This window comes from Phlebotomus argentipes, unplaced genomic scaffold (genome assembly GCF_947086385.1).
Source record: "Phlebotomus argentipes unplaced genomic scaffold, Phlebotomus argentipes genome assembly scaffold_4, whole genome shotgun sequence".
Classification (NCBI taxonomy): Eukaryota; Metazoa; Arthropoda; class Insecta; order Diptera; family Psychodidae; genus Phlebotomus; species Phlebotomus argentipes.
Window position 1 is genome coordinate 3,755,176 of NW_026776174.1, and position 14,424 is coordinate 3,769,599.

The 14,424-nt window shown below is 34.9% G+C and overlaps 1 protein-coding gene across 1 annotated transcript in view; it reads right to left on the reverse strand.

Annotated features, from left to right (window-relative positions):
* The window catches only part of LOC132257945 (uncharacterized), a 53,882-nt gene that overhangs the window by 16,712 nt on the left and 22,746 nt on the right, over positions 1–14,424 (reverse strand). The window lies entirely within an intron of this gene.

The window sequence follows — 14,424 nt, forward strand, 5'->3', positions numbered from 1 at the left end:
AAATTAACGCGTTTAATTGGTAAATTGCAACTCATCTATGATTGTCAAATGAAGTGGCAACATTTGCACTCACCTTGTCTACCGTGAATGAACAAGCAATAATATTTAAGCGGTCAAATCTTTTGATTTCCCCCGCGAAACGTGACCGAATTTCAGCTTCTTTAACTCAAATATTCCCATGGAAGTTGCAATGTTGACCGAAATGTGCGTATAGAATTATTGCTCAATTAATAAAACAAGAAAGAGATTTTGCATATTACTGAATATTCATATGACCGTCGAAATATGTAGATAAGCAGATGTAAAAAAAAACTTACAAATGCCATATACATGAATTGTAAATAAGACTTTGCCGCAGATTAATCTTATGTGCACTATATTAGAAAAATATGAGACGAGTAAAAAGTACAAGAATTGACACCTCATAATCCCAAAACATGAACGACATCGTGGAGGTTGATTTCGCAATCATTTCTGAGCAGTGCGTAAATTTCAGTCGATTTATTGGTTAAATTTATAGACCATTCAAAACCCTTTTCATTTTCCATTTTCCAATCTGAAGCATGAAGAAATAATACCCACATCAAGAAAACATCTTCACGATCTGTTTTATAGGTGAATATCATTAAAAGGTCACAATATCGCGCGTCAAAATAGTGTGCAAGATTGTGGTGAAATTTGATAATAAAATTACAATATAATCAAACATGTTGTGCTGACCTTAGATGAAGAACTGTGGACTTTTCCCTCTACTCTCCCTCGCTCACACTCTTCTCGGTGCAGATGAAACCGCAGGTACTCGTGTTGAGCTCAATTGAATCTGTAATAGTGGAAAATAATAATTAATAATCCATTAGATTCTGAGAAGAGTAAACAATTTCTCAGAATGAGAGGCTGACGTCTTAAAATCATTCTATTTCGTAATGACTACTTTAGCATCAAAGACTGCGCAACAATTCATTTACAAGAACATGTCAAATGACTAGATTAATTTTACACGCTGTAATTTGAGAAAGATTTGTATCCAGAAATGAGATTTCTTTTTTCCCCTTATTCGTAAGATAAATGAAGCGTGTGCATTATTTGGAATTTGGCGTTGAATAAATTTTCTTATAGCAATATCTCACAATTTATCTATTTTATCATGATGAAATATTTTTTTTTTGGCAAGTATGTACATATTCTTTTGCTCTTTACGATGTACACCAATGCTGAAGAATTATTTTTAGACAAAATGTAACTAGTTGGACGATCATGTATGAGGAATCCTAGCAGCATCTCTTCACTCTAACACCAACACTCAGCCCGTAATATTTTATTCACAATTACGTCATTTGGCTATGATAATATTCCATACAATATAATTAACAATAGCATATACAGTGGCAGTATTACACACAATATTTAAAGGCATTTAAATTGGCAAATGTCCAGAAGAATTCAGACGTAGTCGTTATGTAGCCTCTCTCAAATTGAATTCGTCATGAAAGTGAGGAAAATTGGGCACTCATCCAATACATTAAATACACTTTGCCTTATATTTTTCTCCTCTTCCTCACTTTTTACTTGATGTAGATGATTTATATAGAGAAATCCCCCGAACATGTGCAACAGGAGTGAGATAATAATTGATTCATGAGAAAATATCACACATTAAAATATAAATATACTCCTCAAATTAGAGAAACATCAAGAAATCCTCCTCTTTACGTAACAACACGACAATCAGCAACGTCCGCGTGATATTCCTCTTCCCTAGACTAGATATACATGACAATTGGCAGGTGGACGTGATATATATTTTAAATGCTGTGAATGCTCACTGGGATATTTTCAGGCGAAATATTTTGCCATAGGTCATATGTATAAAGAAGGTAACTGACCGACTAAGCTGTCTTCTGAATAAGAAATTTACACTCATCTTGCCTCGCGCTGCTGTTTCCAGGAGTTTCTCAGAATACTGGGATTTCTTGTTCAACTCGAATATATCACCGTGTGCCACCTTTGGCGAATAAAGGTGCGACAAAGAGTCTGGTAATGACTTGGATATTTGAATTACAAATTTTTGGGAGCTCTCTGAAGATCTCCTTTTGCAATATTCTCCCCATCTTTCCTGTTCTCCCTTCCCTCAACTCACCCATCGAGTTTCAAATTTAAGCAGACATCCAATATACTTATTCATCTTTATTTATGCTCGTTTATAATATATGTATAATCATGGGGAATCATCTTGACTCATTTATATAAATCATTCGTCACTCTGATGTGTGATGATTTTTGGAAATTTCGCCTCACACGCTGGCGGTGGCCAAACATCTCCTCAACCCATTCAGATGTTAATGCAACCAAAGTACAAATCATTCTTCACAGCGCTTTAATATCACATTGATAACTTTCAGAGCCAATGTTATAATGTGAAATTCATCATGCAATATTAGCGCTCACGCTGAGTTTGAATACATTTCAGTCAGAGGAAATATTGGTCTATGGCACACGCTTGATATTCGGCGAATAGGCTCAACATAAAACGGTTTAAAAGTTCAAATGAAGAGCCACCATTGTATGAATAGATACGAATATCAAATGTTCCAAACAACCTTGAAGTGTTCGTATAAGATATTATGAAATATAATTTTGAGATCGGCCAAACATCAACCGTGCTTGCTTCATCCTCGAACGTAATTATAAAATCGAAAACTGGTAGAATTCTTTTGCCTTAACACCGTCATATCAACAGACAGTCTCAGATCGAATTAACACATTATGAAATTCTAAACCATATCTTAAGCTGCACTTTAAACTCCCATTTAAATTTAAATTTTCAGCAAAAAAATTTCGCAAATCCAAACACAATTTCGTTGCGCTTCGCGTTTGATTTAGAAATTAAGATATACGGAAAAAAATATTCTATGATAAACTTATCAATAGATGAAAAGTGGACACAAGGCCGCAGGTTGAAATCAAAGTTTTGTGGGTATTGAAGTATTTCTCTTTTAGCTTATCTTATTTACACGCCAACAAGAAAGGCCTTTAATTGAATAGTGTCGAAATGCTTCAGCTACATGCGGATGTTGTCTCGAAGAATATTCAATAATTCGCAAATTTTTCAAGCATAAATATGCAAAGCACGAAAAGTGGAATTTTGTCATATCCGTAGAGGTCAAAGTGATTCTTTTCAGAATCACTCGCCACCCGCCAAACACTGTAGCCTAACAATGTGCTAATCAGTTTGTTATTACAGATACAAAGTTGAGGAATATTTAAAGTATGATTCAGTAGAACTTGCTTCATATCTCAGATTTTTAAAATGAGTTCACTTGCAACAAAATAAACTCACAAAAAAACCCATGCGTCTTCCAAATTTTACCCTCAATGCGTTTTTCATTATTTTCACGTTCCAATAATTAATTACACGTTAATTTCATTAAGACCTGACACCTATATTTCTTCTCTATGCTTTGCTTTTCTCTCTCTCTCTCTCCCTCACTTTTTGCTTAATTTTATTTATGAAGTCAATGGATGAGCCAAGAAGTTAAAAAAAATATATATACAAAACACAAACTAATAACAAAATATACGAAGCAATGCAAGCGAAAATTACGTTATAAAATATGCAAATGGTAGTCTTACACAATGTGTGTCTGAAACATAATCGAATCGGTGACGGGTTGAGTTCTATTAAAACTGTGTTGTGTTTTCCTTTATACTGCACATTATGTGCTATCGAATTGGGTGTACAATAAGCACAGTTGCAGCAGAAAATATAATAAATATGCTAAGAAGACTGTTTTGGAAATATTTCACGCTCTGGTAAAAGTGATGGTTAGCCTGCTATCACATGTTCTTTTCTTGCCAATGCTATTGAGAGAGCAAATTTTAGGCGACGAGAAGTGTTGTTGCTTCTGTAAAATCACACATTCTTACTTTCTATCATACATAGATGAAAAAAAAACATCTCATGTGCTCTCAAGTTAAATTGCTGTGAGAAGCAACAAATTTATTCACATCAAACACGACAAGTCGCAAAAAAGGTGTGTCATCGCGCGATTTGGGTCATCACTTTTACTCTCTTTAGCCAACAGTAATACATCAAGAGTCATGAGTGTGTATATCACTATTTTACTCGCATTGTAACACTAGCAAAAAGTCACACTACAAATTAACTTCAATTGTTTATGAACTACAGCCCAATTAAATTGCAAATTTCTCATGCCGAGACCTATCCCCATTTGGCAGTTATGATAGCAAATTGTAATGCATTTAGTGTCTATGAATAGCAATTAGGTGTGTTTAGAAACTACAAAATGAATTTTAAACAATAAGAAAGACTGGTAATTGAACCGGAAGAATTTCTTGAACATATAATAATTCTGCAATTTGGCCGACAATCAAGACTCACACGCACAAAATATTGGAAACATCATGGCAATGCAATTGCATAGAACGGTGTGTTTATGTTGCGCGACATTCAAACATCATTTCATTGGACATCCCTCGCAACAAGTAACTTTTTCCCTATCTATGCAATATTTAAATATTATTGCAACATTGAGAACGTTTACAGTTTCAACATCATACGATAAAGAGGTTTGTTTATTGATACTTGTAACGAATTGTGGAAAAATGTTTGTAAATTCTCCATTACATTCTTGCTGATAATTGCAAATGGGAAAACAGGATAGGAAATAATGCAATTTGCGGTCTTTCCAAGTGGTGGAAAAAAACCCACAAATAGTCGGAAAGTTGTAATCAAGACTGATTAGTACACGATTTGTAAATGACAAAAAAACAACAAACACTCATTTCTCAAAAGCTTTTAAAGAAATTACGCACGAGATGAATGATGACTTAGAGAAATACCTTTCCCATCGTGTGTGTATGTTTTAGGAATATACACAAGAGCCTAAAGAGACTTCAAGGGTGTGGACAAAAGACAATCAGAGTCAAAGAGATACAATGGGATTTTGTCATCTTCAAACACCATGAAAAAATGCCAATTGTCACTACGCGAAGCGCTCATTATTTAATAGGTGACGGAAGAGGAAATTTAAGTGCATACCTACGCTTAAATAGGTGGCATGACAAGAGCAAGAGGAAGTCTTGCAAATAGCCAAGCAACCTTGACTTTGGCGTTTGCTATAGTCAATAAATTTCCTATTGCATCTCTCTCGCAATCATGTCTTGTGTGAGAAAAAGTCTTTTCAACTGCAAATTGGAATCATTCAAAATCAAAATGTTTTATTTATTGTATTTAAATGTTTTGCGACTTGAAAATTTTGTTAAATGCAAAGACGAGAAGGAAGAATGGCACACATTCATATCTATTTATTGTGACACCTAATTTATATTACAGACGAAATAATAATGTGGACATCACCTTTTTATTATGATTGTGTTGCATAAGTCATAATTTCAGTGTGCAAAGGCGAAAGGCGCACACACAGCGACACTATCATGAAGATCCACCAGAGAAATGTTGTGATTTTCACCTACATTTTAAGCATGAACGCGCAAATTCATTATTCACTCTCAATGTGCCTAAAGTTCCACGCCAAACTTGTGAAACTTTGTTCTACAGAAGTATAAGTTAGAAAGGAGTAGTACTGTTATTATTTGAAAAAAAAAATTATCTTCTCCATATGTACAATATTTCAAAAGGTTGTGATCTATTCGCTCATAGCAACACATAAATAATAATTGCCCCAAATGTGAGTAATTCATATTTCAAACTCATGAGTTCAGCACAAAAACTCGCGGATCGCCCGACAATCAGTCATCGAATTTGCCACCTCCAATCAACCATGATCGATCAATTATGCACTCAGAAGTTCAAATACTCACTGCGCGGTCTTTCAACACACGCCACAACGCAACTTCTTTTACTTCTTCTTTTTTATAAATGCCCTCCTATACAGTACACAGGCCGAAATGAGATATATGCAAAGTTGAGCCAATCGTATGTGGAATAGTGAAAGAAAATAAAAGTGAAATTGATTCGACGGTGTGATATTCATCGGATCTCCTTTACCGCACCAACAGCGCACCTCTTTTTGCCCACACAACAACACTCTGACTCTGATGCGATTATGCACCCGAGGAATACCCCATGGAAATTCTATGAGGAAAGAGATTAATCTGCACAAGGACTCCACAATACGATGTATATTTCTTTCTGATAATTCAATCAATTATTATGCAACATATCACTCTATCATTATAATGTGGTGTGTCACTTCGTCAACCTGTCGCGCTCTTTCTGCTAGTCAACATCCACCATCATAGCCAATCGTCCACTATTGGACACAATCTTCCTCGCGTCACACTGCGATATACATTAAATTGTATACAGCTGAAGACGCTATGCATGTTGATATTTTATATGAATATTATATACAGAAATCAGTAAAATATATATGTTGAATAATCTAACATTGACACCGATACGATGTTGAGGCGCGATTTCCATTTCTATACCACACACTTCGCAACATGAAATAACCATTTTACTGATGATCGCACTTCGAGAATGGTTCATGATCACCATATAATTTCTATTGAACATCACCTTCCACATAAGCAATTCCTCCACACAATTCACAACGCGGCGTGAAAGATGATGCGTATTTATGAGAGAAAAAAATCATAGCCCTACAATTAGTGTAATGAATTGGTGCCAATGTGAGATGTCAGACACATTGCGATGGTCATTGCCTAAATGAAATTACTCCACTAAAGAGATTCCAATAAAGTATCGCATGTACATTTGATTGAGGGAAAGAGGTCTAGAGTGAAAATTTACATTTTCAATTGATCTTCAGAGGTCAATTTGACATAATTGATCAAAATACTTTGTTTCTAGTCGCCTTTTCAGCAAAGATGACAGATAAATACCAGAAAATAGGAAGATAAACTAAAGTGAATCCTACAGAAACTATTCAAAATCCCTCCTCAAATCCACTATATTCTTTCGAGTGGAAAAATACTCTCGATTACCAGTCGTCAATTTGATATTTTTTTTTCTGGCCTACGCTTTTTTTTGCCATCAGTCCTTTTGCTCATCGCTGCTCCTTCAGCCCACTGCCAACACCGACAAACCGATGAACATTATAAGAAGAATCTCGATTAAGAATCTTGTGTCAATCTCAGTCTCATGGTATCAGACACAGCACACCAAATAATAATTCAACTGGCTGAAATGGATTTTCCATATAAGTGAAAATTCCATAAGCGTATAACTTTATATGCATAAAAACGCTATAAATTCAGTATTTAACAATCTTCTTTCCCAGTGATGTTCGCAATAAATTGATGAGATTCACCCGTCGCAGTGTTTCAGGAAAAAAGAAACTGTAGACAGTCTCAGACATGCAAAATATATCGTATTCTAGACACAATTAAAAAAGTGTATGATATATTCAATAAAAGTCCCCCCACATAGAATTCCACGAGTAAGTAATCGTGATTGTCATACTGATTGTGACAACACTTGCCATGACGTCAGTAGAAAAATGTCCATAGGTCGCATGCTCTAAGGCAGCACACTAATATCCATATTAATGTTTCCTTATGCTCTGTGGTCAAAATGTCTATTAAAATTAGATATACGATGACTACATGACTATTATCACGTGTGCTCATGGGACTTTGCACTCTCTAGGATGTGAGAAAACTGGTCAGAATATGACTATTGCCGTAATAATACTGTCGCGATTTTTCCCTAATTTACAATACGCCACATACCGAGAAGAGTGTCGTCATGCAGAGTAAAAGATAAGGAAGACGATTTTTTTTGTCACAAATATTACCAAGAAGGAACTCAACACGGAGAATTGAATTCTTTTTCCACTTATAAACAGGTTTGTCGAGCGAATATATTCTGGTATGGTGCACACACTGAATTCAAAATTCTATACAGCAATAAGTAAAGATACTTCTTTCTTCTACCCGTGACCAGACCATAAAGACACAGTCAAACTGATGATTTTTAGCAATCCACTCGTGAATATCAACTAATTTGGCACTGAACAACTTCACAAGGAATTGATAATAAAGAATTTTGCGGAGGAACATTGGAGTTGACGACTAGTCCAAATGGGGAATTTCCCCAAAAATCGCGGACATAAAATTCACATGTATCGTCTTCTCTGGATTTCCATCCAATTTGCATCGACGGAATTTCATATTTCACATCATAATCCCTTCTTTCCAACTCATCCTTTCTCTCTTGTCGGCTAGATTAAAAAAAAAATTGAGACTTTGTGCAGAGCTTTTTGTGGCCTTTGCCTGATGTCACAATTCAGTTACCACGTAAAAGAAATATATCCAATTGAAAATTCACGCCATCGCACACTCTTGAAAAATCCAATAAAACGCACTCTTTGCATATTGCGAAAGATGTTTATATACCCATACATTATTTGATGTATTTTGGACTGTGTTACTTTTAAAATGAAAGAAAAATTTCGTTCATTTACTTTTACTTCCATCGTCTGAGATTTTAAATCCTTTTTATGCAAATTATGAGGAAATACCAAAAATTTATGGAAATTTAAACAAAGAAACTGAAGAGTAAGAAAATATACAATTTTTCACTAATTCTGTGAAATATTTTTTTTCTATAAAAATATCTCTATTATTTGTCATTTTCACATTTTTTGGCTGAATGATTATTCAACAATTACATTAAGCAAAAGATCAAAATGACACAATTTTTTGTCTGTTAAAACCAAAGAGCAAATTTTAAATTTTATTCGTATATATTAAGTAATCGCATTGATAATTAACAACACTTTTGTAATATATTATCCATATGTAACGAAAATGAGATGAAAAATTGAACGTGTGTATGGAGACACAATCAACACCATGACAAAAACCCTCTCATTGCAAGTTTTTCTCAAGCACTTCCGCTAAAAAGTGATGTACGAGTGTCAAGAAAATTCTACAAGAGACCTTGCTTCGCGGGGCCTTCTGGCACACACAGTCATTTAATGAGTTTGAAGCAGAAAAAAACAACACTTTCATTGCCAATGAACTTAAACTGGAGTTGATTCAAAGGAAAACTACTTTTCACTCGCATTTTTTCAGCGCCCTCCAAAACTATGCACACTGTTAAATACCAGAGCAAATTTCTCAACAAGGAAATTGCTCGAGCTAAATATTCTCTGACATTTACCTTCTGTCTCTTTACAGATTCTCTCCTTGTGGTGTCCAATAAAAGTATCTCAAACTCGTCAAATTCCTCACACAGAGGCAAAAGATCTCTCACAAACTCTAATCACTTGTTAATTCACAGAAAACTGCGGAGAAGAAGTCAAGTTTAAATCCTTCCTCGCTTGTTATAAATTCACTCTCGGGTCAAGGATTCCCTTCACTCTCCTCCTTTCCCAGTTTACAGGAATTATGTCGCTGAAAAACTTGGCAATTGAGAACTCTTTCCTCCACTGCTGCTTCTGTAACTACAACCCTTATTGGACACTCTCAATAGAACATAGAGAATTTCCCCCTCAAATTATCCAAAATGCCAAAGAACATTAATTTGATATGACTGAACGCCACAAAGTAACGATTGAGACTGACTGTACGATGAAAATCTGAACGGTTTTACATAATTCCCCCACTTTTGTCACATCACACGGACACATACCTGTGGTACATTTCTTATGTTTACATATTAACATAGTTAATACAAAACCAAATGCTTAATATTCACGCTTAAGGTGATTTTGTCTTTAGCACATTCAACAGCTTCTTTTCCCATATAAATTCTTAACCTTCTTAACTATCAAAATTCCCCAATTATTCACCAAATTTGAATTAATTTGCCGCCAGAGTTCATCTTCTGTGAACAAACTTGAACACATGACACTACAAATTTTCCAACATTTTGTGCTGCCCACAAAATCCCATTCATTCTGTCATTCAAGACTTTCCGTTGCCATGCTTTGAGACAAAATGCAATTACAATTGATGATAAACTCCCTCTCATTGCAGACGCAAGTATTCCCAATCAATTTGCCTCTTCCGATGGAATTTTACAAAAGGGCAAATTATAAACGACATACACACAATCCGATTTAATAACCGTGATTCATTAGGAATTGATTTATAGGAAGGAATAAGATTTCGAGAAAAGAGTGTAATTTGTACGACAAGATTCAGAATAAATGACTACTCTGCGTCCGCCTTCTACTGACGACATGGAATTTTAATTATTGATTAAGACTCTTTCTCGCAATTCCTCGCACTGTGTGTATTCCGTAAATTCTAATATTGATGTTATTCTGAATTGCTTCTCACATTGCATTTTTGTGTCATTTCTAGGAATTTCAGACGTGAATATTTTACGAACTTACAGTACGAGAAATGTTATAATAAAACAAGTGTACAGTAGGTAAGGAAAATATTGATACATGCTAAGAAATTAATTTTCAAATCATCGTGCAGATTACTGTGTATATTTGAATTGATCTAAGTAAGATGAATGCTACTATAAGTAGAATAAAAATTATTTCAGAAAAAGGGAAACAAAGACGTTGAGATGAAATTTGTACCTAATTATTTCATCACCACTGTCTGCGAAAACCATAAACTTCCACAATCTCAAAACAGCAACCTTCTGAGAGTTGAACCACCAGTTGTAAGAAAATTAAATTATTAAAAAATCTCCATATCACCATTGCAGTGAGGGAAGAAAGTTTTAAAATTCCTCCACCGTCTTGTGACCCAAGCAAGAGAGTACAACAAGCCTTATGAAATATTCAACGAGATATTAATTTGTGCTAACATGTACCAAGGATAGCCTGTAAACTTTTCAAACAAAGATGAACCACCAAATTCCCCTCCAAAATCACTTCCTCTTACAGTTTCAGGTGAAAATTTGCAAAATATTCGAAATCTGGAGGTGCAAATTCCGCATTTTGCTTTTATTGCACAATTTATCACCACTTTTTGGCTTTATGAGGCTAAAATATGAGTAGGAGAGTAGACAAAATAGCACGAGTCCCGCCTTTAATGGAGAAACAATAACAATCTTTGAGTAAATTTGTCAAAGGAAAAAAAAAGAGAAGAGTGAGAGACACTTTATGCGACTTTGATGAGGAAATAAAACCTTGAAGAACTTCCGCTTTTAGTCTTTCTGGAAAATACTAAACACAATGTTATAATGCTGAAATGTGCATATTTTTCGATGTGTCTCTTTCAACAAAATTGTTGTCTACACATTGATGATGTCTTTCCAGAAATGTTTGCACACGCACATTTTCCACACCTCATCGAAGCATTCACATACATAGTCACATCCGTAGATATACAGAAATCCTCACTATTGGGCCCAATATTAGTTGGAAAATAATAATGTCATCATATAAATTGTCTACACAATGTCTTGTGGAAGCTAAGAATCCGTCATTTGACGTGACTGGACTTTAGCATTGCTGCTTAAATGCAAACTTCTCAATTTGTTTTTTTCTTCCCAACAAGTGCGCAATGAGAACGTCAAACACGAATTAATTATTTGAAAAAATGATTTGAAGTGAATAATTTGCAATGTATAAAGTCCACTGATTGATGCTCAGAACATAAAAGGAAAGCAGAGAAAAGACTATAAGAACTCTTGTGAAACGTGGAAAAATGTCAATCAACTATGAAATATCATTGATAAAAAAATGTCTTCTTTGATCTTGCCCATCTCTCGAAGTCAATTGACGAAAATCATTCAAGAAAAAAGTTTGTATTGACAATGAAAAAATATTTATCTTGCATAAATTATTATTGAAAATCCAAATGATGATGTTTGCAAAATTCAAGTGTAATTTAACCTTAGAATATCATTTACCGGGTTTAACAAATCATCAACTCAATCATCACATCATCTTCAACCATCTTCAGAGCTAGTTTAGAGTCATGCTAAGAAATTAGCGCTTATTGTCTACTCAAACACACACCAATGAACTTGAGATTTCTTGGTTTCATCTTTTTGTTAAAGAATTACGTATAACATTTTCCCTTGCTTCCTCCTCTTTTCTGGTGGCATCTTTTCATCATCCACACTTGCTGTGACTAGACACAAAAAAAATAACGATAAAAGGTGATATTCGTCACATTCACTCAACAATTATACACGTTCAGGTAGTCAAAATCGCACGTGTACGTCATTGAGAAAAGGACTTTGATTTACCATTCCATCACCCAAAAGTACGCATATACAAAGTCTATCTTGGCGCAGAACGTTAAGTACGCGATGTATGCGAAATGTCAATATTGTCTTTATCCTCTCCTATTGATTTGGTGGTTCTCAATGTGACGGCACACAAAATCCTCATGTGTGGTTTACTTGTCTTCATTTGCATTTATACGATTATACTTCTCTTCTCGCTGTACCACTTCAATATATTCTTCAGCACTGATTCCATGTATCTAGTGGCAAAAAATTCCACACGCAATGACAACTTAGGAAAATTTAGCAAAAATCATTATCACCCATGTGCGAACAGTAATTCTTGTATTTAGGTATTTACACCCAACAATCACTTTGAAGCATGACTTGTACTTAAATTCTCTTCTATCACTCCAGCAAAATCCATACATTTGTGTTCTTTTCCAAGAAAAGATTCTTTCTTTGGCCAACTATTTTTAAACTGAAAAGAATGTGCTGAATAATCAGTGGGTATTCAGACACACTTAAAAATTAATAATGAATCAGCAAGGCAATCCTTTTATCCTGAGTAATTTGGGAGAAGGTTTGATGACCTTAGCCTGCTACGTCGTAGTTGCACAGATTCTATTTACAGGTGACATCACTTGAAAAGAAAACAAGCTATTTCTAGCTAATTACGCAAATTAATATGTGAACATATGAATAATCATTACGTATTAGGCTTGCTCATTCACAGCTAAATACATATTTTGAAGAAAATCGAACTCAACTAAGCTGACGTGCAGAATTTAGTCAAATACGTAATAAGGCAAAGTGCTTTCTTCTGCCACTTCTGTATGAGGGATGCCTTGGGCAGATATCTTTGAGAACAAGAATAATAAGGAAGTTGTATGGAACACAAGATGACGAATGTCTCAAGATCACTGCCCTTTCACAATTACTACTGGACAGAGAATGAATATTTTTTGCAACTGAGCACAAAATTCCCGAAAATTCTTCTCACACAATAATTCAATGATTTATTATTCGCTCAGTACGGCAAAATACTTTTCATCTGAAAAAAACTGTAAAAAGAATATTCACAGTAAATTATAATGCGCAAAAATTAAGATTAATGATCGTCCTATTGAAATTACACTTTTTCATCACACGAAAAAGCATATTTCACGTGAGTTGTTAAAGCTTTGTCCTTTGAATTATCACGCCATGCGAAAGGAAATTATATTGTTGATTTTTTCAGCCACATTTGCAGGGTAATAAACTCTATATTGTGCATTTGGCGTCTGTCTTTCTATGCCAATTCACCCTCAAAAGAGTTATTAACCACTTTCAAAATGCGGTTCAACAGTGGTTTCTCACATGCATTATATAGAACAACAGTAATTGCACGCAAAGTTTTTGCATTCCCATATCGATTTTATTCCCCAACACCCATCCTTCTACTGCATGTTTCACTGCTTCTGCCTACGCCATCATAGTGCCGTTTAAAGCCATCACTTTTGCAAGAATAACATTGAAAATTCTATACAAAATGACTGTAGGCGCGGGTAGCATTTGCTATTAGGGTAAAAATATACTCACTCAGCGACAATAGAAACACTCAACCCCATGCACTTTATCCCTCCTGCATAACAAGTGCCATATCGAATCACTGTTTCATTTTATAGACTCTATCCTGCGACACTCCATGATTTTACTAATCTTTTTGCACAATTGTGAAAAATTAACTCCACCATCGCGTGATCGCATCATTCGGGGTGTGGGATTATCACCTGGCAACCCCACTATCGTACGATGTCCTGGGCGATTGTATGACCTATCAGGGGACGCAATAAGGGTCTCACGTGGACTTTTCCCTGTCTGACATGTGCCGCTAATTAAGTGTTCTTTGTGATTCGATTTAATTTACTATAATGCCCCCAATTATCATACCCTTGTACCTTTCTCTTCTCTGCCAATGCCATTATCTAGGGCCACAAATTGTCCACTATAAAATTATATAGTAGAAAATGTATCATTTGAATTCACAAGCAATATCGCAAATGGCATTGAAAGACAAAAAAAAGTGTTTGAGAAGATCTTCAGTCACTCTTCGAGTGTATGTTTTCTTATCTGTAAAATTGTCGTTATAAAACATATTTAATGTACATATAATTAATTGATTAGCAAGAGATTTTTTTTCATTTTGCAAGAAACTAAAATCACATCTCAAGGCATTCAGTCATGCAGCAATAAAGGCGATGTCGAACAAGGTCGTTTAATGACAT